The sequence below is a fragment of the Taeniopygia guttata genome, chromosome 1 (genome assembly GCF_048771995.1).
Source record: "Taeniopygia guttata chromosome 1, bTaeGut7.mat, whole genome shotgun sequence".
NCBI classification, from domain to species: domain Eukaryota; kingdom Metazoa; phylum Chordata; class Aves; order Passeriformes; family Estrildidae; genus Taeniopygia; species Taeniopygia guttata.
In genome coordinates, this window is record NC_133024.1 from 63,485,019 (window position 1) to 63,507,544 (window position 22,526).

At 35.8% G+C, this 22,526-nt stretch overlaps 1 long non-coding RNA gene across 2 annotated transcripts in view; it reads left to right on the forward strand.

The window, feature by feature from the left end:
• Positions 1–22,526, forward strand: part of LOC140684254 (uncharacterized) — a 168,177-nt gene that overhangs the window by 67,664 nt on the left and 77,987 nt on the right. For both annotated transcript variants that reach the window (XR_012056239.1, XR_012056241.1), the window contains exon 4: positions 14,716–14,847. This is a non-coding gene — a long non-coding RNA (uncharacterized lncRNA). The remainder of the gene's footprint in view (positions 1–14,715; positions 14,848–22,526) is intronic.

Consider the following 22,526-nt stretch of genomic DNA (forward strand, 5'->3'; position numbering starts at 1 on the left):
CAGTTTTCTGCCTTTCCTGGTTGCAGAGTTTGTGCAATGTTTCTGAACAACCTTGGCCACTGCACAAACACAGGCCCTGCTTACCTCTCAAACACAAAATCAGGTGTTTGAAGAGCATCTGTGTGCTGGTGAGAGTGGTGGGTAGTTTCCTTCACCATCAGTTCATCATCTTGATGTTTGGATCACTGACTTGAGGTGGCATGCACTTTACCATTCCTGAGATTATTCAGATCCACCCTTCCCAGGCAGACAGCTCAGCTGCCAGCCTTGCCCTCAGCTAGCTGGCGTCACCATATATTTTTCTTTTTTTTTTTATATCTCAGCATTGCATCTTACAAATCTGGTAACTGGTTGCAGTAGATGATGCCTCTTAAAAATGTTAACATTAAATAAAGGAAATCTCAGTGAGCAATTTTTGTCCTAACACTCACAATTAATGGAATAAGAAGTGATCATCTTAGACAGGCTATTTTATGTGCTTATTAAACTGTTATGGTCATCTAATCAGGCTGGCTCCCTTCTGCATTTTAATTAAAAAAATGGAAATAAAACCACTTAGTAGTTTCTGCATGAAAAAAGGTTTTCAGAACAGAAGTCTAACTTCAGAGGCACTATTCAGACATGTGTAAAGCTCTGTCTCTGCTTAGCATAAAGAAGCCTTAGGTCCAATAATCTTTCCATTAGTGACATATTGAAAAAAATTTTAAAGCCTGAAATGCTGAAAGATCTATTAAAGTATTTTTAAGAGGCAGACTAATATATCATAGCAAGTCATAGTATATCAGTGTTAAAATGTGCAAATTGATTATGTCATGTTATTTCTTGCTAGCAGGTCCATTTTAAAATGCAAAAATTTTTCTCAGTACAGAATGCTACAGTACATCTCAGGCACCTAATCTACATGGAGGCTCTACAAAACCTGAGATGAGCTCAGCTGGTCAGAGCATGGTGCTAATAAAGCCAAGGTTGAGGGTTCGATGCCCTTATGAGCTGCTCATTTAAGAGCTGGAATCAGTGATCTTTGTGGGTCCCTTCCAACTCAGAGTATTCTGTGATCATTAGCAGTTCTGTCCTTTCTTTGTATTTAAAATCTTGCTTCAGCAGAGAAACTGGTCTGAATAGAAATGGAAACACATACTATAGAATGATCTGTATAAAAGAATAATGTAGGGAAGTGATACAAAAGTACCAAGTTGGCAAGTTTTGTTTGTTGCTCGTGTATGAACTAGTTCTAACTTTTGTCTCACAGCTGTTGGGAGCCATTTTTATTTTTGTCAATGCTTCACATTAAATTTAGCTCCCCATCCAGAATGCTATATGAAGAATCTACCTTTTGAAAAACTTCTCTCTTCATGTAATAAAAATTTTCACTATCCCATAATCACTTCCTATTCCTCACAAGTGTTCTATTGTACCACCTCTAGTCAGTATTTTCTACATTTTCTCATTGGGGAAAAAACTGAAGACTTCTGTGGCCCATGGGGTATCTACCCACAAAGGGAATGTATCTACTTGCAGTCTTGAAATGTAACTTATGTTAAAAGATTTATTCTGCATATTCAGTATTTGGAATAAACTGAATTAGGGCAGTTGACCAAATAAACTGAATAGGCAGTATTTGGAATTAACTGAATTCAGTTTATTCAGTATTTGGAATAAACTGAATTAGGGTAATTGACCAAAGCAAATATTAATATGTTTTTCTCTAGATATTCAAAATATTATAAGGGAAATATTTTGGAAAATTGATAGCTCATTTTATGCACGAAGAGCAAAATCTTGACATTCACTTATAGCAATGATTCAGAATTTCATCAGACTATCTTTCAGTGACTGCTGAAGGTGAGTAAAGAAAAAAAAAGTCTTTTGCTGGCATCTGCTCTGGTATGAGTTTGCCAAAACCAAAGATATAAGCCCTTGAATTTGTTTCCTTTTGAACAAAGAGCACAAAAGAGAATAAATTCATAGGAAAGAAGAAGTCGTTAATCAAATTTTGACTTATTACTGTGGCAACCACCAATGTTTTAGCAGACAAAAACCTGCAATCACAGTTTTCTAGAATAGATTCTACACTATGACTAGGTGAATTAACCATGTAACTTGGAGAGATTTGTTTTGAAAAACAAAAAGTTTTGCTCAGTTTTCTGTACAAGTTTCAGCTAAGGTTTTACATTCAAATTTTATTACTTGAGAATGTCGTCACAGGATAGTTCTGATTAGAATTTGCATTGTCAATGGTCACTTGTAATCTCTACAAAGTAAATATTTGCAAGTCAGGTTGTATAAACAGTTCTTCCAGTTACTGGTGTCTACTGAAGTGTTGGAAGAGGTGGCTGCAGCCTTAACCCTGAGACTGCTTCCGTAGAGTGACAGCAAACAAGGCACAGGCAGGTCAGTGCCACTGAAGCCAGACAGGAGGGATTTGCTCCCCCTCAGAAAAGAAGGCAGGTATTCCCACCCAAAACCTTTGGAGATACACTGGGGAGGCTGAGTAAGATGGAAGGAGTGAAAACAAGTGCAGCCTTGGGGAAACTGCTTGTTGATCTTCTAAACTTAGGAGCGAGTGAACTATCCTCTGAAGCAAAGCAAGATCCAGTGTAGCAAGCTAAGAGTTAGAGTGATCAGAGACTTGGAGTTTGAGTCTTTCTCTGCCTCTTTTTGTGTGGGAAATGGATTTTTAAAGAATTCTCAAAACTTGACAGAAAGCTCACAGTCTTGTACATCTGTATGCAAACTTTGAGATAAAGTGTGCTGACTTAGGAAGGCCAAGGAATAGTGATGACATTGTTGAGACTGAACTAGAAACAAATTTCAACAAGTTTCAAAATACGGCCTTGCAAAAAGACCAGATATTTTAGAGAATTAGAACTGTGAAAGATGCATTTTAGCAGGACCACGTGGAGTAAAAATATAGGTGATTGGTTTTAGAAGTAATAGCATCATTGTGTGGCAAAAGCTAATAGGCTGAAAAACATTTATAAGGTATTGTAACCAGGAAATAGGTGGCCTTCTGATGGAATCGAGTTGAGTTTTACACCTCTTGTGTCTCACTATTCTTTGAGACTGATAATGGAATACAATCTTTTAAAACACCTCTCAGCTGCCCCATCTCTATAAAAACTTGGAAAACTAAAAATTTTGGTTTGAACTGGTGGTGTACCTTGAGAAGTAGCAAAGCTGTCTGCCTCAGATTAATGTGCTATTCATCCTTTTCTAAGAAAGCAGAAACATTACGAAGGCAGCAGAAGCAATCCAAATAAAAAATAAAAAAAAAAAAAAGAAGAAAAATAAATTTCATTAGTCTTCACCATGATCTGGGAAACTGAGTCACATCCTTTAGGAAAAGAAAGAAAGGCATTGTTGCACAGTCCTGTGCAAAGAAAATGTGTTCATTGAACCCTAGAACAGAGTTAAATTATATTAGAAAGAGAGAGTATCCTGAAAATAAAGATGTGAAAGCAAACAAAGAAACAAAGCATAGCATATCAACAGTTTTAATTGTGAAGTGATTAGATCTGAAAGAGGTGAGGACACTTGGCTTTATTTCTGACGGCAGTTTTGTATTTCCAATGGCACATTGATAAAATTGGATCATTATCAAAAGAATTATGAAGACATCTGCTTTTTATTTAGTCCACCACACAAAAAATCTTCATCTACAAAAGTATAAGCTCATTTAAGGATTTTTTTTAAATTTATTTCTAACTTTTATGATGAAAACAAGCTCTTCTGCTAATTTGGCAACATTTGGCTAGAAAGAGATTCTTTCATCAGTGATTATCATATCTCCTAAAACAAAAAGATGTCCCAGTGACTAATATTTATTTTTGATGTTTGTACAAAATAATAGTGAAATCACTTTAAATGTTCTAAATAAGTAACTATTTCAAACAACCATTAAGTTATCAAGTACTAAAATTGCTGAAGTAGTTGTTTGTCTGCATACGACAAACAGATATCGTACCACCATACAGGAATATGGAACAGTACTAGTCATAGAAAGCCTGGTCTTGGCCTTTTCAGAGAAATGAACAGTGAATTGGTTTATAAACTTTCTGGAGTGAATGCTGTCTGACTTAACAGTCTGCAATGGGAAAAACAAGCCTGAAAGCAGTATTGATAAGAAACCACACAGCAAATTTCAGGGAGGCAATTTGCAGGGCAATGGCACATGTCCAAGCCACAGGACTCAGCTGTTCTGCTGTGCTGGCTGGGAACAAGATGATAGAGAAGATACCCTGCAGCTTTTCCTAGGAGAAGACTCAGCCAACAAATGGCCCATGTGTAAGGGAGGGGAACCTGAGAAAGAACAGCACTCCACAAAAGAAAGCTCCTCCAGTGGGCCTTCTCTAAGATTTTAAATTGCCCTTTTTTGCTGAAGTAGTTTGTTACTTTGTAAGAAGTGTTTTTTCTAAATAGATGGCTCACTTGTGACAGTGGACCATTTCTGCAGGAGAGGGGTGAGACAGAAAGAGATATGGCTCAGCAGTGTTCTGGGAATTCTCACCTCACCTGCAGGAGAGAGCTGGAGTTATGGTCACTTAAGGGGGTAGAGCATCTGTGAAAAAAAAGTGTAGGTGGTTCCAGGTTTTGTGTGAGGTGTGAAAGGGGTGGCAGAGCAGAAAGTGCCAGGAAATTACACTTTGACCAGAGGTACTACCTCAATAAATATAAAGTAATAAATGGGAATTTATACATCTAAGCAAATTATACCTTAGCATTAATTACTAATAGCAAAGAATGCTATTTGAAATACAAATTCTGAAATTAAATAATGGAAAATTCTTGAAGGCCTCAAGAACTGTAAAGATGAAAAGCACAAAATCAATAGATAAAATGCATTTTTTATGACTTACATTTTTAAGTAGGATGAGAACAAGCCTAAATCAAACAGGAACATATGATGTAGAAATCCAAGACACTACCATCTGAAACTGGATGTGTTTGATATTTTTTTCTTAAAATATTCTTTAGAATAATTAATAAAGCTGTCTTTCAACAGAAATTGTGCCCTAAAAACAATTTATGAAGCAATTTTTATTCTATTGAATTAGAAGACTGAGCCCTAAGCAGGATATAGAAATTTTTCTTTTATCTAATGAACATTTTTTATTTCTTTCTCTGGTCAAAAACACACATTAACTCAAGATGAAGAATAAACATACCAAAAATATAAATGTTTGTGAATAAGGATACAATTCTCAAAAATTCAAGGAATCATGCTGCTGCTCTGCTGCTTTTCACTGGTAGCAGAGTATGTTATTCTTTTTGCTGAGACAGGAGACCTGTTTGCAACTTCTTCTGTTCTCTTGAAGGAAGTTTTTAAAGTATTTTATTATGGCAGCTCTCTGTGAGTGCAATTCTTTGTTGGAAATGTCTAAAGAGATTAAAGCACAGACTATGCACAACATTTACTTGATCTTAGGTGTTTTATTTGTTTGCTTTGTTGCGCAAAATCACAGAATATTCTGAATTGGAAGGTTTGAGGCTGACTTGAATTTTTTTCATTCTTCCAACAACTGAAATTATGATATATAGAGATGAATATGGATAAATTCCTACAGAGAACAATGTTCAGAAATTTTCTGTTTGGTGGAGTCTTTCCATTGTCACCAACTGCTGTTGATTTGATAGCAGCTTCTCTTTTGGTTAAAGGATTAAAGGATTGAAAAGGGTACCTATAGCTAACAGATTTTTTTTTCTTTATTATTCCTAATATTTCACTGGGAACTGCAGAGGCTTGTAAGAACAATTTCACAAGGGAATTGCATCTATATCTCAACAAGTTATGTGGAAAATATGGGGTTTGATAATTTTATAGAAACTTATTAATCATGTTGGAATGTGCTTGCACCACCTGGCACAACCTATCAAATCTGAGAGAACAGGGTGTGTGATCCTGCTATCACGAAGTCGCCATGCACAGAGACAAAGCTCACATTCACATAAATTAATGCATTTCCTGACCAAACTGTACGCCTCAATGCTTTTTCTCTGTAGAGGTGTCCTCAGAGAATATTGCATGTTTTGGAGAGATATCACTGGCTGATTGCTTGCTGCTTCATTTGCAGTGTTAATTACGTGAACAGCGTCGCTCTCTCCACGATGGATAGGAAGTTGTTGACAGCAAGCCCTTTTCCAGAGATGGATCACCAGTTCCCCACAGAACTGATTTTCTCTTCTGTGGTGCATTCACTAAACCGAAGCCATCTAATGGTTTTTGATAATTGCACTAAAAGGTTTCAAAACAAAATAAAAGAAAAAAACAAAAAGGCAAAAATCTAACAGGACTTTGTCTGCTCTTTGTCATTGGCTTTTGTTTTTATGGTTTGTCTTGGAATTGTAAAAATAACTCTGACATAAAAGCTTAATGCAGACAAGAGCAACAACAAAAGAAACAAAATGTTCTCAGGCTAACAAAAGAACTGATCTTTCTTACCAGGACCAGGTTTAAGCTAGTGACAATACAAAACTAAGAATTTATCAGCATGATCAACCACCTTTGAACAGATGTCCAAAATGTTTTAATTGTAGTTAACTGTGCTCTAATAAGCAGCTGGTCTAGGCAATGCCTCCAAGGTCCCAGTCCAGCCTTATTTTCTGTGACCTCTAGAAACTAAAAACAAGAAAATATTTAGCAAAGTTCTGCACATTCTGTGTCAAAATAGTCTTATTTTAGTATGTTCTTAAGATGTTCAGATATGGTGTGGTGAAGGAAAAGACCACAGTGACATCTGAACCATCCCACATTGGTCTCTTGAAAAGAGCAAACTCAGAAGTAGAGCCCCAAAGTAGAGCCCCAAGTCTATTTCTCACCCACCAGAGGCTCATTCCAGTTTCTCTCTTTCATGTTCACTATTTAGCCAGATATTCCTGGCACTGATAGTGTATCAAAAGTGCTTCTGTTTTCAATGTCTACCAGCTGAGTGCAGATATAGAGCAGGGCTCACCCTACGTAAGTACAGGCTCTGTGCATCAGAAATTTTAGCAAAGGGAACAGTCACTATAACCTACAATTATTTGATTCTGGGTCTGGATTGTTAGAGACATGCTTTAGAAAAAGTTAGATAGATTGCATACTTTATTCTAGTCATGACCTTGGCATCATTGCTCACTCAAATTAAGAAAGGATCAATCCTTGCCTTAGATTTCATGCAAACAATGATAGAAGGCTGCAATTTGTGCAGCAAACAAAGCCAGTAAAGTCACATTGTTAAAGTTGGGGTAGAATAAATAATAAGCAGTAGAGAACAGAGCACATTGATAGTTTTGTAGGCAACTTGGCAAAGAGGATTTTTATCAGAATAGCAATAGAACAGATTTGTGCCTTCCAAGAATCATCAGGTAGTAAGCCAAAACTTTTCAAATTTTAAATTAAGAAGGACTGTGCTTCACTTCAGCCAACCTATTTCAATGAGCCCTCTCCACATAATCAGTTCTACAGCTGGGATTGATAGTAAAAGGGTTTTAAAATCATGAGATTTAGGGTTAACAGAAAAAAAAATAAACTTAGTAGGCCTTGGAAAGGTAAATACCTTTAGCACAGGGAGAAATAGTACTATGTAGCTAGTACATGATAATTGATATAATTGTTAAATGTGACAACTGTTTAGTAATTACTGTTTAATCAGAAAGAATAATCATGTGAAACTGTGGTCATGGACCTAAGAAAGATCACTATAAACTCATGTCAATGTATACAATAGAACAATGTAAGTTTAATAGTTAATGTGTAAGTTATACAACAATAGGATATAAAATACGTTCAGCTCGAAACTTATGTTCGGAGTCAGATTTGGGTTTGTACCCCAACTCCCAGAGATCTTAATAAAAGCACCTGAATATAATCATATCCTGTGATTATGTGTTTCTGAATGCTAACAGGATGTCAGAGGACTCTTGGAAGTGTAAATATGCAAGAGAAAGATTTTCCTGCGGTCAGAGTTCAAACTTTGTTGGAACTGAAGAGAGCAAAAGTTTTCTTGAAGTTTCACCTGGCAGTCCTTAACTTGCATGGGCTGGATGCCTGTTAGAGCATAATCCTTGTCTTTTCATGGAATGCTGCAGGGTACTCTTTCAGAATTTTTCAAAAATCAGTTGTTAGAAATATATTTTTTTTCACATATTAGTAATACAGAAATGCCTGTCATGTATGTTCCTGCATAAAACATGTTTAAAAGGTAAATGAGTAGTGTAAACAGTAAGATATTTATCCAACTACCCTGTATGAAAGTTTAATTCTACAAGAAAGAAAGTTGAGACGGGGCCTCCAATATTGTCAAAGACAGATATAGCTGTAACTCATTTTGTAAAGCAACCTACATCAAATGCACAAAGTGACCGCCTCTGGTACAAATGGTAGTTTTGCCATGTTGCAGTAGTGTGCTTTGATTGAATTAAGGTGAATATACATCCCTCCCACACCCCACACTTTATCTAGGACCTTTGGCAGCCTTTGCAACACCGAAGTTAAGTGTGTCACCTTGCGCGCAGTCATGCTTATACACGTTACATGTGCATATATTTGTGCTCAAGGGCTGGTGAAAGGCAAAAGTTCCAATCCTATATATTTTTTCACCTCTCAGTATTACTTTTTTTCATCACCTAAGAGTTCCTTTTGCTTTTTCTAGTGCACATTTTCCCAGAGATTCATTGCCAGTTTGCTTCAAATACAGGAGCTTTATTTCTCCTGTGGGTACTTAGTAGCTCTTTGAGAGCATTTCTGTCTAGTGGTATTATGACATTACCAGCAAACTCATTGATGCAGCTGATTTATTACCTCTGTGCACTCTCTCTCCCCTTAAAATTGCTCCAGTTTCCGATCTAGTCACAATTGAAAAGGGATGTTTATCATAGTTTTTTTAATGAATATCAGTGAAATGTTGCTTTTAGTCCTCAAAATGAGAATAAATTAGTAAAAAATGCCCAAACAACCAACTATTTCCACTGTATAGTATAGTTCCAAAGATGAAAACTGAAACAGGAGTCATCTCCTTACAGAAAATTATAGAAGGGAAGAAATTATTTTGTTGGTTCAAATTATCTGATATGGAAACATTTCAGCAGAAACTGGCTTTATCAGTGAACAGTCTGTTACCACAGACAGGTTAAAGAAACAGGATTTGCAGACAATTGCTTTAACAAAAAAAAAAGGATTGTGGCTAATTAATATGATTTTCAGATGTTCCACATCTGAATGAACTTTTGATTATCTCCTTTGTCTCTGAAATCAATAAAAATGCCTTAGTAGTGGATAATATATTCCTTTGTTTATCTCAGCAGCAGTTCCTCCATGTTGCCTGAAATAATACCTCATGAGTCCTTGGTAAGCAGTAGCAAATACTTTCCCAGGCCTTTCAGAAAATTAGAGGGATCATGAGATCTTTCTTTGTACTGAGTAAATAACAGAGCAACATCACTAACAGAACAGTTGATTTTGTCTAAATAATAGTCATATTTGATTACAGTGCTCAAAATTCAGAGATAGTAGATATGTCTCTAGGACCTCTAAAGCGAATATGTCTTGCCATGCTTTCCTCCAGCCTGTAATATCTTTTTAAAAGACACTCTTAAATGCCTAAATTCTACTCTCAGCAAAGCAGTTACCCAACACTTATTTAACTTGTAGCAATTTTGATTTCTACATAGATTTCTGTTTTCCTTCCAGGCATTGAATCTATATAGTTTCTTAGAGAAAGAAATACATGAAAAATATTAATAAAACACTTACAATGTTCTTACCCTGCCTTAAGTTGAATCTTGTTTCTGCTTTGCCAATAATTTTACTAATCTCTTAACTTTTCTGAAAGAATAAAATTGCCTTCCTGAAAAGTCTAAAACTAAAATGCATGGTAATAAAGGGATAAATTTTTTGTTGTTGAGGAACTAAGATGTTTCCAACCATTTTTTTTTCTCTTCTTCTTTCTTAGCATCAGACTGATAGGCCACTCTCTTCATACAGTCCTCTTCATTCTCCTCAGTCCAAGGATGTATTTCAGAAGGCTCAGACAGGAATAGAGACCACAGCTTTGATATTTATAAAACCCAGGGCACAAAAGGCAAAGTTGTGGTCTACAAAAGGGAGCCCTGAGAATTAGGAAGAGCATATCTGATTGCTCTAGAGTAGCAATTTATATTTAGGAAATTAATAATTCTGTTTAGCCTTTCTTTAAGTTTGTTCCTTTTTTTTTTTTTTTGGTCGTTTTTAATTTTTTTTTTTTTGGCAGTAGAAAAAGTGGGTATGCTCACACTGTACAGTAAGTGTAGCAATCTGTCTACAGAAGTTCTGTCAGTCCATGCTGGACTGAGAAAAAGTGAGGTATGGTGTGCACTTAATTAGGGTGAAAAATAAGTTAACAGTTTGCTCAGAATCCCAAGTGCTGAGAATTCTTCATTCAGAGAACAGAATACACTGTGCCACATGTAAAGGGAAGTAATTTGTGTACTAACTTTGTCCTTTATAATTTAGATGTGCAGCAGAGATTTTACACACCTTTAAACAAGTTTTCATCTGAGTTACTCCTGACTTTAATGTTCACCCAAATCACAAGTTACATACATAGCACAATTCAACCACAGGCAGCACTTCCCAGATGTTTCTTTTTTTTTTTTTGCTAGTCTATTTCTGGTTGAGAGGAAACAGGGTTTTGAATGAGATTGGATTGCAACTCTTGCTCTGAATTACGTTTAGTTATTTCTCTCAATTCACAGCTTTGCTGTGAACAATTCTATACTGAAGGCTTTTAAGTCATAGATAGTGGTCTGAATGCAACTAAAATTCACCAGGAGCTGAGGAACACGATGTTTTTCCCCACAAACTGACTTGTACAATATTGATTTAATTAGAAATAGGTAAAGTGGCACTTTAGGCATAGACTTATTTGGTCTATGTAGGCCAGCTGTCCAGTGTTGTGAGCAAAGAACTGGAAAATACTAGATTGCCCTGTGGCAGAAAAGTTGATTTCAGGCAGAAGTATTTGAAATCATGCACCTTAATAGTCCATCAGTTTTTGGGACCCCAAAATATAAGAAAGACCCAAATGCAAGGGAGCTCAACAAGCTCAGGATTGTTGAGGGATGGAGCATTTTTACATGAGGACAGGATGAAGGAGTTGGGTTCATGCATCCTCAAGAAAAGTCATTTGGGGGGACTTAGGAACCCTCCAGTACTGTAAGGATAAAGCCAAGCACTCCACAGTGGGGCAAGGGACAAGAGGCATTGGGCACAAGCTCACTGAATTGATGTTCAGAATACACTAAGTTAAATTGAGAAGTTTTTTCTGCCTCATGGAGATGGTCAACCAGAGACTGTACAGTCTCCAGATACGGCCAAAACTCAGTAACATAAAAACACTGAGAAACTTGGTCTGATCACAACTGAAGGTTGTATTAGAGACCTCCTGAGGTCCCTTCCAGCCCGAATTATTCCAGGATTATATAGTCCTAAAGTCAGTGAATAGGCACCTAATTACTCTTACCAGTGTGAACAGATTTCATGTGCACTGAAAAACATACCACATGCTTGGGTATGTAAATACAGTCTTCAGAAAGGTCTGTAATGGTAAGCCCTTCTGAAAACTTCCTATGTGCATTTCTAGGTACCTTACTTTCCTAAAAATAACCCTCAGATATTAGACCTAAGTATCTAGAAATCACATGTTGCTTAGGAAATTAACTGCCATGTGATTTGATATTTCTATTTTCCACTGAACTCTGGAGTGCTAGTTAATATAACAGAATGACAAGGGACTGATGTCATTGCTATACCAGAGTTTTGTGGAAATGTTTGGAGATGTGTGGCTTTTTTCTTCACTCTTTACCAGGCCAGTGCAGTGACACTCCAGAAGCAATGTGCTCTGAAGTCTCTCAGTGATGGCACTGCCTGCCCAGGTGACGCCACTGGCACATGTCTACCCTGTAGGTGTCTGATAAAACAACTCCTCTGGTGCAAGCACACACATTCCTGTACTGACAATGGAGGTGGAGAGGAAACTGTTTCTGATCACTTCCTAATGGAAGTCCTGGGCATTTAAATGTGGGTAAAAATGCTCTTGAGAAGACATCTTAAAGCACTACTCCTTCACTGGCTTCACTAAATTGCCTTCACAAACATTGTTTTACTAAGGAATTAATATTTAGGAATTGGCTGGATGCCTACATAAGGCAGAGTATATGTAAGCTATAACGCTCATTAAATTCAGATGCCAGCTAACAAAAAGTAATATTCACAGTCATAGAGAATTTTTCTGTTATTTTTGTTGGTAGAGGCAGTAAATGTTTAATCAGGAGTTTTCTCTGTATGTTCATCAAATCTAAACCTGCACTTTAGAGAAATCCTGTCAGGCAATTGTTAAGGAAGGCTCTGATCATCAACTCTTTACAGGAGGGGCACTGAGAAAGGAGTCTGTACTGATCACCCCTTAGGGGGAAATGACATAAGTCAGTAAAGTTATTTCTCTGCACAGGGAGGGTGGCATAATCCAGCTGTCAAAACTGTGATATGATTCTTAGAGAAAATCTGTCATGTCGCTCTAGGTAGACTTTTATTCTTCTGTTTTGCTTAAAGATCTCTGTAAAAGGACACCTCACCTTTTAATTATTTACTTTAAGGACTTCTTGATTCACATTCAATGGAAACACATAGCTCTTAAAAAATAAATGAACTCTTATCATAGATTTTAATGAGGCCATCTCCATGGTAATTAATTTCAGAGAATGGCATTCACCTGGCATATACTATAATTACATTTTAATATTGAGGCTGATCTGACCAACTAATTGAAATGAATTAATAAAATATCTTTTGTTAAAGCTAATCAGACTATGACTGTTATAATAATTAGAATGATGATGGTGATTATTATTATTATTATTATTATTATTATTATTATTATTATTATTATTACATAGATCTCAAATTCTTTTAAAACAGCATCTTTTTCTGGGAGCAAATACTCAGTTCATTTTGACATTATATGTTCCATACTGATGTCAGCATGGCTTGTTTTTCAGATTAGAAAATCAGCCAAAGACGATAATCTCTAGCTGACTATGATGTGTATTTTTATAACCTGGTGATCTATTAATACATAGCAACTATATATAAAGCAGTAACCATAATTATTTTCGTTTTTCAGATAGTAGATTTATGATATCTCATCTCCACACTGACAGGCCTTTGATGTTTTTCTTTGCTGTTTAATTTTCTAAAATCAAAAGCATCCCTTTAGACAAAAATGCCCTTTGTTTCATTGATTTTATTTTTTTTCAAGCAGGTGTAATGGACTTTATCTGTTCATCAGGATCTTATCCTGTACTGATTTTATACAGTTTGTGTTGATATGTCTGAATTCACAAAGCTGATCATAGGCCTAATTTCTGTCTCCAAATACTTTATCCTTTCAGCAATTCTGCATACTGCTCCTTATTACACACTGAAAAACAAACCAGTCAGCTATGTGGTTCTTTCCTTGCTCTCAATCTAACCAAGTCGTTATTTCCCGACACATACACACACACACACACACACACTGTTAATTCCATAATAATACATTCCATATGCAAAATATAAAACTGTTTAAATCACATTTATATATATAATTGCATTTGGACAATTATTTAGAAGAATATGTGCATGTACACAGAATAAACTAGGGGTGACATGGGTAACATTCGATAATGCTAAGATATTTATTTATTAAATGTAAACTAAAGATATAAATTTATAAAAAGAAATTTTCTTTGTAATTAAAATTAAAATCAAGAAAGATTGTGATTTAGACAATTTGGCAAATTAAAACAGTGTTTCAAGCATGTTTGCTCAGGGCTTTCTTCAGATACCTCTTTCCTAAAACATGACTGCACACACTGAAGGAAAAGTTGATGCCAATGGAAAACTGGTCAAGTGATGTTTTGTTAAATCAGATTTTAGAACCTATAATGTGTGTTTTGCTCACTACTCTTCCAAAGAAACCAAAAAACCAAGTTACTACTGGTATGGTTCATCATTTCCAAACAAGAGATACACAAAGATGTGCTAAAATAAACCAAGGCCTGGGTTATGACTTCATTATGACCATTATGATTTCCCCAAATCAACTATGAAGTCCATTACAGTAATTTCTTTAGACTTTTGTTTATAATATATCTCTGGATCTTTTCCGAAGAAAGCTTAAACTAACCATATTTTTTTGTGCTTAGGTAAACAGGGTCTGTTACTGCTTCAGCGTTGCATTTACTTTGTACTGATTTTGCACTGGAATAGTTTGAGCCCATAAGAAATAATAATATCTGTAATGTCATTTCCAGTCTCTCTGGAAATATGTACGTGCTTTGGAAAAACTAGTTTTTGAAATTCTGGGTACTCTGACAGCCCATAAAGCAAAAATGAACAAGATGAGGCTGGAACTGATTATATTCCAGACATTTGATAAAATAAATGGAAATTGTAGATAATTCCTGTACAGCTACAATATGGTAATTTTGATAACCTTTTTATTTTTTTCTACAGCAGTGCTATTTTTCTCATAATGTAGTAGTAACTGGAAAACATACTCTTTCTATAATTGCTTTCATACATTTTCATTGCTTTTATTACAGAAACTGCACTTCTGTAATAAAGTAAAACCAACTGTGAACTGCTACATATTGTAAATATTCTACTCCAATCTTGCTATACTATTTATGATGCCTTATTCCTTTCTGTTCGTTATCTAGATCTGTATGATGAAATTTCTATTAAAGTAAAATGGGAGACAGCCTGAAAAGCACATAAGAAACAGGACATTTTGTGCCATACTAGAAGACTGCTTACCAGCTGTTCACTGTCAGAGAAAAAGGACATTTCCAGTAAGTACCAGGGAGGTCTGTCTTGGTGTGGTATTATTGAATAGTTTTGTTAATGGCTTTGACCTCTCATTAGGACTGATTTGTAAAATTTATGGATGGCTTCCTGCCTCACAAATACTGAACGACATGATGAAAATTCAGAATGTCTGTGCTAAATTAGGCAGATGGTTTGATGTCAACAAGAATAAAGTAGTGCAGGCGATGGCAAGCTGCTTCATGTTAGAATAGAGAAATGGAATGCATAAAGGCAAAACTGGGACTCATTGTCCCGGCAGGTTCAGTCCAGTAAAGGGTCTGGAAATAATTACCACAAACTGACTAAGAGTCAGAAATATAATGCTGCTGTAAAAAGAAAAAAAAAAACAATCAAAAAACAAACCACAAACAAAACAAAACAAAACAAAAAACCAACAAAACAAAACAAAACAAAAAACCCAAAAAAACCCCCAAAAAACCCCAAAAAACCAAAACCCAATAAAACCTCCAAAAAGGTCATATTTCAGACCAGGATATATTAACATCAACATAAGCTGTGTGAAGGAGTAATTTCCATTCACATGTACCTGGCAGCAGAGAGACTTTGGGTAGAGTACTGTGTCCACTTCTGGGCACTCCATTTTGCAGACAGGTTCACATGTTGGACAAGGGAAACAAAAAAAGGGAAATCAGGTTAGACAGGCATCGAAAGAATGGAATCTAGGAAAAAAAAATAAAAAAGGGAAGTTTAGTTTGGAAAAGATAAAGCTAATGGAGGATAAAAAAGAAAAGGTGTTGTTGCATTGTCCTCAATGTACAGTAAATGTGAAACACAAAATAGTTGTTGTAATTTACCTCAGTGAATGTGCAGATTAGATGTGGGGAAAATCTTAACTGGAATATATATTAGACATTACAGCAAGCAAGCAAAAGATGTAGGAATGAGGAATATTTTTAAAAACATGGGTTTGTGTTGTATGATAAAGGCTCAACAATCCCTTTGGCCTCAAATAAATGATTTCATGATGTCACCTCTGACTGTGCCTTGCCTCTCTGAAGGAAATTATTATCAGTGTTATCAAAGAAGAAAAGTAATTTTGACCTCACTGTGCTGCTGGGGGAAAAAAAAAGCACCTAAACAAGCCAATTGGCCTTTGGGTCTTAAATGTTTAGATAAGGAGATTGCAAGTAGCACTACAATAAGGAGAATAAAGTCACCTCTTTGTACAAATGTGGTGATTCCTCATTTAAATGAAATAATAAGATAACCCAATAAGATGTGCATGTCTTTCTCATACAACCAAATTAAAAATTCAAGTGAAAATCCAAATAAATAGCTCCTGGCTTGGTGACAGAGAAGTTATGCTTAAGTAGTTCAACCATTTTTCTCATTAAAAAGGGAATTAAAAACAGCCTGATTACACAGTACACATACCTCCATGGAAAAATATATGAGTGTGAAACATGCCTTGCTTCTAAAAGCTTTTTTCTCCCATCTGTACAGTATGCTCATGGGGACAATCAGAGCAGGAGGCAAGCTTCTGGTGCTCTGAATTGCCCCCATGAGGATCCTCTCTCTGGAGACAGAGCCCAGAGAGAGTCTGCTTCGCTGGGGTACAGGGACTATCATCCTGAATGCCTCCATAACTTAGCAGCTGACAAATGAAAGCAAGAGATAGAATCTCAAACAATGACAGTGATTAAGCTTGGGGAGTTTTTGTAAGGGAAATGGCATATATCCTGCTATTTTTAAATCAAAGCTAGATGTCTCTGAAAGGTTTGCATTAGTCAAATAGAAAGCATGATTCAATAAAAGGAAAGTTACAGGTCTCACTAAAGGAATGAGTGTCTGAAATGGAAGGGGGTATGATTCAAGAGGGTGATCTAATAGTTTAAATAGAAGAAAGACATTGTTTTAAATGAGTGGTAAGAAATATGTAACAGTATTTCTAACACTCAAGGTAATTTCAGACTGCTCTTTGATTTACCTTTTGGTTTCTTTCTGGGTCTAAAGGAGAAAAATATATCTTTGTTGACAAGCTGAATTATTTATAGTTTTAAATAGAAATATACTGCTGTCAAAAGCACTGATGGGACCTGATGAGAACAGTCCATGCCATTTTTCCTCCTTGGCCTCTCTTTGTCTTCCTTTATTGAATTGTCTTGATTTGCATTTTCTTTATTTCTATTCTTATACTTACTAAAGAATTAAAACTTTGCAAGAGATTCAGTATGTTAACAGCATGTTCCTGAAAGTCCAAAATTAGACTTCTTAAACTCTTAGGGAAAAAAAAAAAAAAAAAAAAAAAAGGGAGAGCACTATTATCTATAAGTTATACCCTGCCTCCCTTTCCTCCATTTCTGCTAAAAAATTTCTGCCCTGCCTGGGGGTTGGAAGGATAACACTGCAGAAAGGGCTTCTCAACATGAACTTTTTTTAGAAGCTGTTGTTTATCTGTCTGTCCTCCTTTATTAAGCAAACTTTCACACAAAATCACATAAACATGGGGTGTACACGCAGATAATCCTGGATCATAAAATTAAAGTGTATCAAGATACTTGCTGTAGTCTTGCACTTAAATTCTTACTCTCTGCTACAAAATAAAACAGCTGCAGTCAGAGGGTGGGTTTAAATTAGATATCAGGAGGAACCTTTGCACTGTGATGGTGGTGAGGCACCAGAACAGGTTGATCAGAAAAGCTGTGGACGCCCCATCCCTGAAAATGCTTGATGCCAGTTTGGATGGGGCTTTGACCAACCTGGCCTAGTGGAAGGTGTCCCTATCCATGGCAGAGGCCTGGAACCAGATGATCTTTAAGGTCCTTTCCAAACCAAACCATTCTGTGAGTTTATGAATTCCACAGAGTGCGTTTTGTGGTGTAAAAGAGCTTGGTATAATTCTGGGCAATGGAGTTGAACTTTTCTTAAATTGGACTGACAGTACTTGTGAGATGAATGTGTTGAAGACGGTGCTAGAAATATCCATGATGTGAAAAGATAAGGAAATGGGGGGAAACTGAATAATCAGTTGTCAGCAAAATTTATGTTCTCTGAAATAAATTTTTTCCTTCATGTAAGGGGAAAAAGAATATAAGTACATATAAATGTAATGGAAATACAACCAAAATTTAATTGCACTTGATTTTTTGTGAAAGTATTCAGAACATGATTTATTTTTGAATGATAAGAGATACACTTTAGTGACATATTGTTCTGTATTGTAATTAAAATAAAGAAGGTGATCCAACTATATTAGACTTCTTTCAATCTGCCTAAATATATGCACAGAAACCCAAGACTTGGCAGAAAAGGGTTACATTGCAACAAGGAAATAAGGTCCACCTGTGATATGGCAGAACTGCACATTTAGAACCCTATGGGACAGAATGGGCAGTGGTAGCGTCTGAGAGGAAGAAAGGTAAAATTATAAAGGGTGTGCTTTAGAAGAGGCTCACAGAATCACAGATTATGCTGAGTTGGAAGGGACGCACCAGGATCAAGCCCAATTCCTGGCCCTGCACAGGACAAGTGTCTGCACAGACACCTCAAGTGTCACACCATGTGCCTGAGCATTTTCCAAACACTTCCTGAACCCTGTCAGGCTCGCTGCTGCAACCACTGCCCTGGGGAACTGTTCCAGTGCCCAACCACCCTCTGAGTGAAGAGCAGTCCTTAAATGGAAGGGAAAAATGAAAAGGCAGAAAAAGGGAGGGATGGGAATGTCAACTTCTGTTCCAGTGACAGAGAATTAAAAGGGAGGAGTTTTTTAGGCTTCAAAATAAATTGTGTACTCTGAAAGGATATCATGGCATTTGCAGTTTTCAAAGTTTTTACTGTTATTCATTCAAGTTAGAAGAGCTTTGGGTTTAGCTCATGCCACCATAATTTGAGAGCAAGGCCATCAAAGTTAATGAAAATGCACATCTAGAAAACATCCTGTGCTTGAGACATTTCAGTTAAAATCCAAATATCAAATCATCTTGATTTTAACAGAGGTAGGATTAGAGAAGAAAAGTATCAGATTATATCATCAGTGCTTTCTTCTGCTGCAGCCAAAACCTGTGATTAAACAAACACCAGATGAAAAGAAATTTTATAATCTGGAATTATTACTTTTCCCTGCCAAAGGTGTTTTATTCATAGATTTTGTATTCTTTTCTGTCAAATAAAGTCACTCTTATAAACAATCATCCTGAGAATTATAAATTCATTGCAGTCTTATTTTCTAATATTAAGTTTAAAGTAGATTTTATATCTTACTGAAGAATATTCTATCAAGAATGTGTATTCACTTGTTGTTTTCTCTATCTGAGAAACCAAAACAGTTTTTTATGTTCTCTGGTGAAAGGTCAGATTATTTGTGCCTAGTGTGGAGGTGGAAGAATAACTCCCAGTATCCTCTGTCAGTTCATCTGCTCTTCACGAGAACTGAATTAATTGGAGCATAATGATAAAAGAAAGGAGAGTGACAAGTAGTGTCTGGCTCTCAGTGTGGCTAACTTCCACTTCCAGAACAAAATCTGCTGGGGAGTTGCTGTTACATATTGGGCCAGATGTTTATGCTTCTGACACATTTCTGAGAGCATAAACTAGCTGAAAAATTAGTGTACCTGTGACAACTTTTAGTGCCCTTTCAATTCAAAACAATTGGCGTAATTTTGCAGATGAGAGCCGGTCCTTTTGAATGTCCATCTGCCTTTAGTATTCATAGGAAACCAGGTTTATAGGGTTTTATCATCCAGTACCTTTGATGTTTTTATCTCATTCTAGTGAGTTATAGAAGTTATAGAACTAGTTTTGCTAGCAGATTGTTAAATAAGTAAATAAAATCCTGGGAGTTTAATGTGCTAAGGTAATGAGAATTATATGCAAGTCATACACAAAAACCTGTGTTGAAGGAAGGAAAAAAAGTGAGTTTTCAGAGTAAGTATGAGTTTGTAATGGATGAAATCCCAATAATTTCAATGGTTTCTATTTGGAAATAGGAATAAAGCTTTGGCTGAGAAACTGTGTCCTTCATTTGCATGTAGTTCTAATGAATTAACTGTGTACATCTATTAAACTTTCAGCATGTACGAAAGTCACCCACTTGAATATTTAGCTACCATTTTATACCGAAGCTGAAGCCAATTTAAAGGCTAGTGCTGTCAAGACATCAGACAGGATAATGAGTACTTCAAAATGTCACCACAAACTAGTTTAATGTAAAGTTTAGCAAGAAATGTCATGTCTTCAAATGAACAGAACTGAAACTTTGACGCAGTACATACAGGATGAGAGAATTTTTCTTTTAAAGGAGGAAATATTTCTGCTGAATGAGTAAAGGGCTACTGAAATTTAAGTGGTTATGCAAGATAAATAAAAAGGACTGAATGAGAAAAACAATAGGCTGGTTATAAAGAAAGAAAAAAAATCCCCATAAGAAACATAGCATAATACAAAGAGAAGTTGAGCTGAAAAAAAGTTTGAATCCCCTCATTCATTTTTTTTTTATTCATCAGGAGAACTTGTTAAATGGTTGTTTGTTTTTTTTTTTTTTTATAATCTTGAAAAAGTCTGATATGAAAAAGGAGGATGGATCTAAAATGTAAAAATTGTGAAAATATTATTATTGGCATAATGGCAAAACAGAGGAGGCAGAAGACAGTTTTAGATTAAATTATTTTCAGGATGGCAATAATATTTCAGGTCTGTGTTTCTAGGAGTTTCTGTATTTACATATTTAACTAGTTAGAATGGGAAAACAGTAAGTTGCATTTCAGGATTTGCATTGCCTAATAAAGCAGCTTTGTTCCTTAGATAAGTGTTAGCAGAAGATTACATTTTACATTAGCTCCACTACAACAAAAATGAAAAATACATCCAAGGCCAGAACTCTATATTGAAGTATATAAACTCTTTCAAAACAAAGAAATGTTGAAGAAGAAAAAGAAATAATAAGATTTGTCCATTGATGTATAAACAGTCTGAAAAATTAGATTAATAACAGATTACATTGGCAGGAGAATTCTATCAGACAATAACCCACATTTATGTTTTTAATGAATTTAACAAAGATGTCTTGGGTTATGTTTGCTGAGAAGTTTTCAACTGCAACATTGTGTCCAGAGCTGGACACAGTACTTTAAATTGGAGTAGAGGTGAAGAATCATCTCCTTTGACCTGCTGGTCCTGCTTTTCTCTGATGCAGCCAAGGCCCTTTATTTCAAATTACAAGTGAAAAGGAGAAAAGTGTGTCAAGTGTCTGCTCACTAGAGTGATGGTCTTCTCCTAAAAGATGAGTTCAAACCTTTCCCAAGAGAGGATCAGTCTGATTCCTGTTCCAGCATGTCCTGGGAACTACTCTGTTGGATATCACTCTGCTGAGCTGAGAAAAAAACATAATTATTTGGATGGCGGGAACAGCAATCCTATGAGAAATTATGTCAAAATATATAGTGGAGGGAAACTTGAGCATATTTTATTAGGGGTCTGTGGCACTTCTGACTGTCATTATTTGTCCATATATAGAGATGGAAAAAGACTGTGTGAACTGAACTTATCAACAACTGACTTGGAAAAAAAATATTGAAAATATTTCACACTTAAATCTCGTGAGGTGTAAAAATGTTTTACTTTCCTTTTTGCTGCATTTCACTACAACCCTCACCTATATAACTTGTCAGTACCCTAGTGATGTAACCTGCATTTTGGTTAAAATTACCATTTACCCAGAAATAAGCTGATCATGTATACAAGCAGGTAATATATAGGTTATACTGTATTTGTAAATATATTTATACTGTAACTTGAGCTTTTGGACTGCTCTTCTTTGGTGGAGTCCTGCAATTGGTTGAATTATATCACTTGCAGCTGTGGCTATTGAAAAATAAAATAATTGCTTTTCTTGTGGAGAAGAAAGAACTGGAAATGTTGTGAGAAAGATGTTCTTTAATATAAATATTAAATTATATTTTTGTTTCCAAGGTAGAAAAGCATGCAAGTACTTAATCAAACCCCAATAATGAGCATATGATTTGCAAGTTAAACAGATTAACTCTCTAAAGTCTCCAAATTATATATTTTGATAATGGGTTTAAGTGAAAGATATCACAGTGAAAAAAAGTGAAATAAATCACAGTTAAAAGTAATTATGGACAATGTTTTCCTTAGAAAGTGTAAATTTCTCTAACTCTGTGTTCATCAGTCTTTTGCATGTGTGTGCTTGATTTCAATTGATTTTCATTACAGAACACTGGATTTTAATGTATGTTATAGATTTTCCTTGATCCTTTCAGCTCCTGTTGTGGGGTATTATGACATGAGATGCCTCCATGTCTACAGTACTTGCAGTATGGCAAGTTACGTCAAATTTTGTGGCCTGTTATTCAGAAGACTAAAACATTCTTGCTATACTATAAATCTGTATTTAATGTAAGGTATGAGACGCAAGATAAATAGGATTAAATACTCAACTCAGGGTGGAAGTCCTTCACAAGGAGAACAATCAGGATATAACCTCAGAAATTATAATTTCACCAAACATTTCTCATGGAATAATGCTCCCAAACCATTTGATGTCAGCAAAGTTTTTGTCTGTTTCAGACCTGAGTATGTTCAAAAGACAGTCCAGACCTTCACTGAGCATGGATGTTCATGGTGAAGGCAGTTAATGGGAATATGCTTATTATTGGCAAAGGGAAGCCTCTATGATATTAGTAGC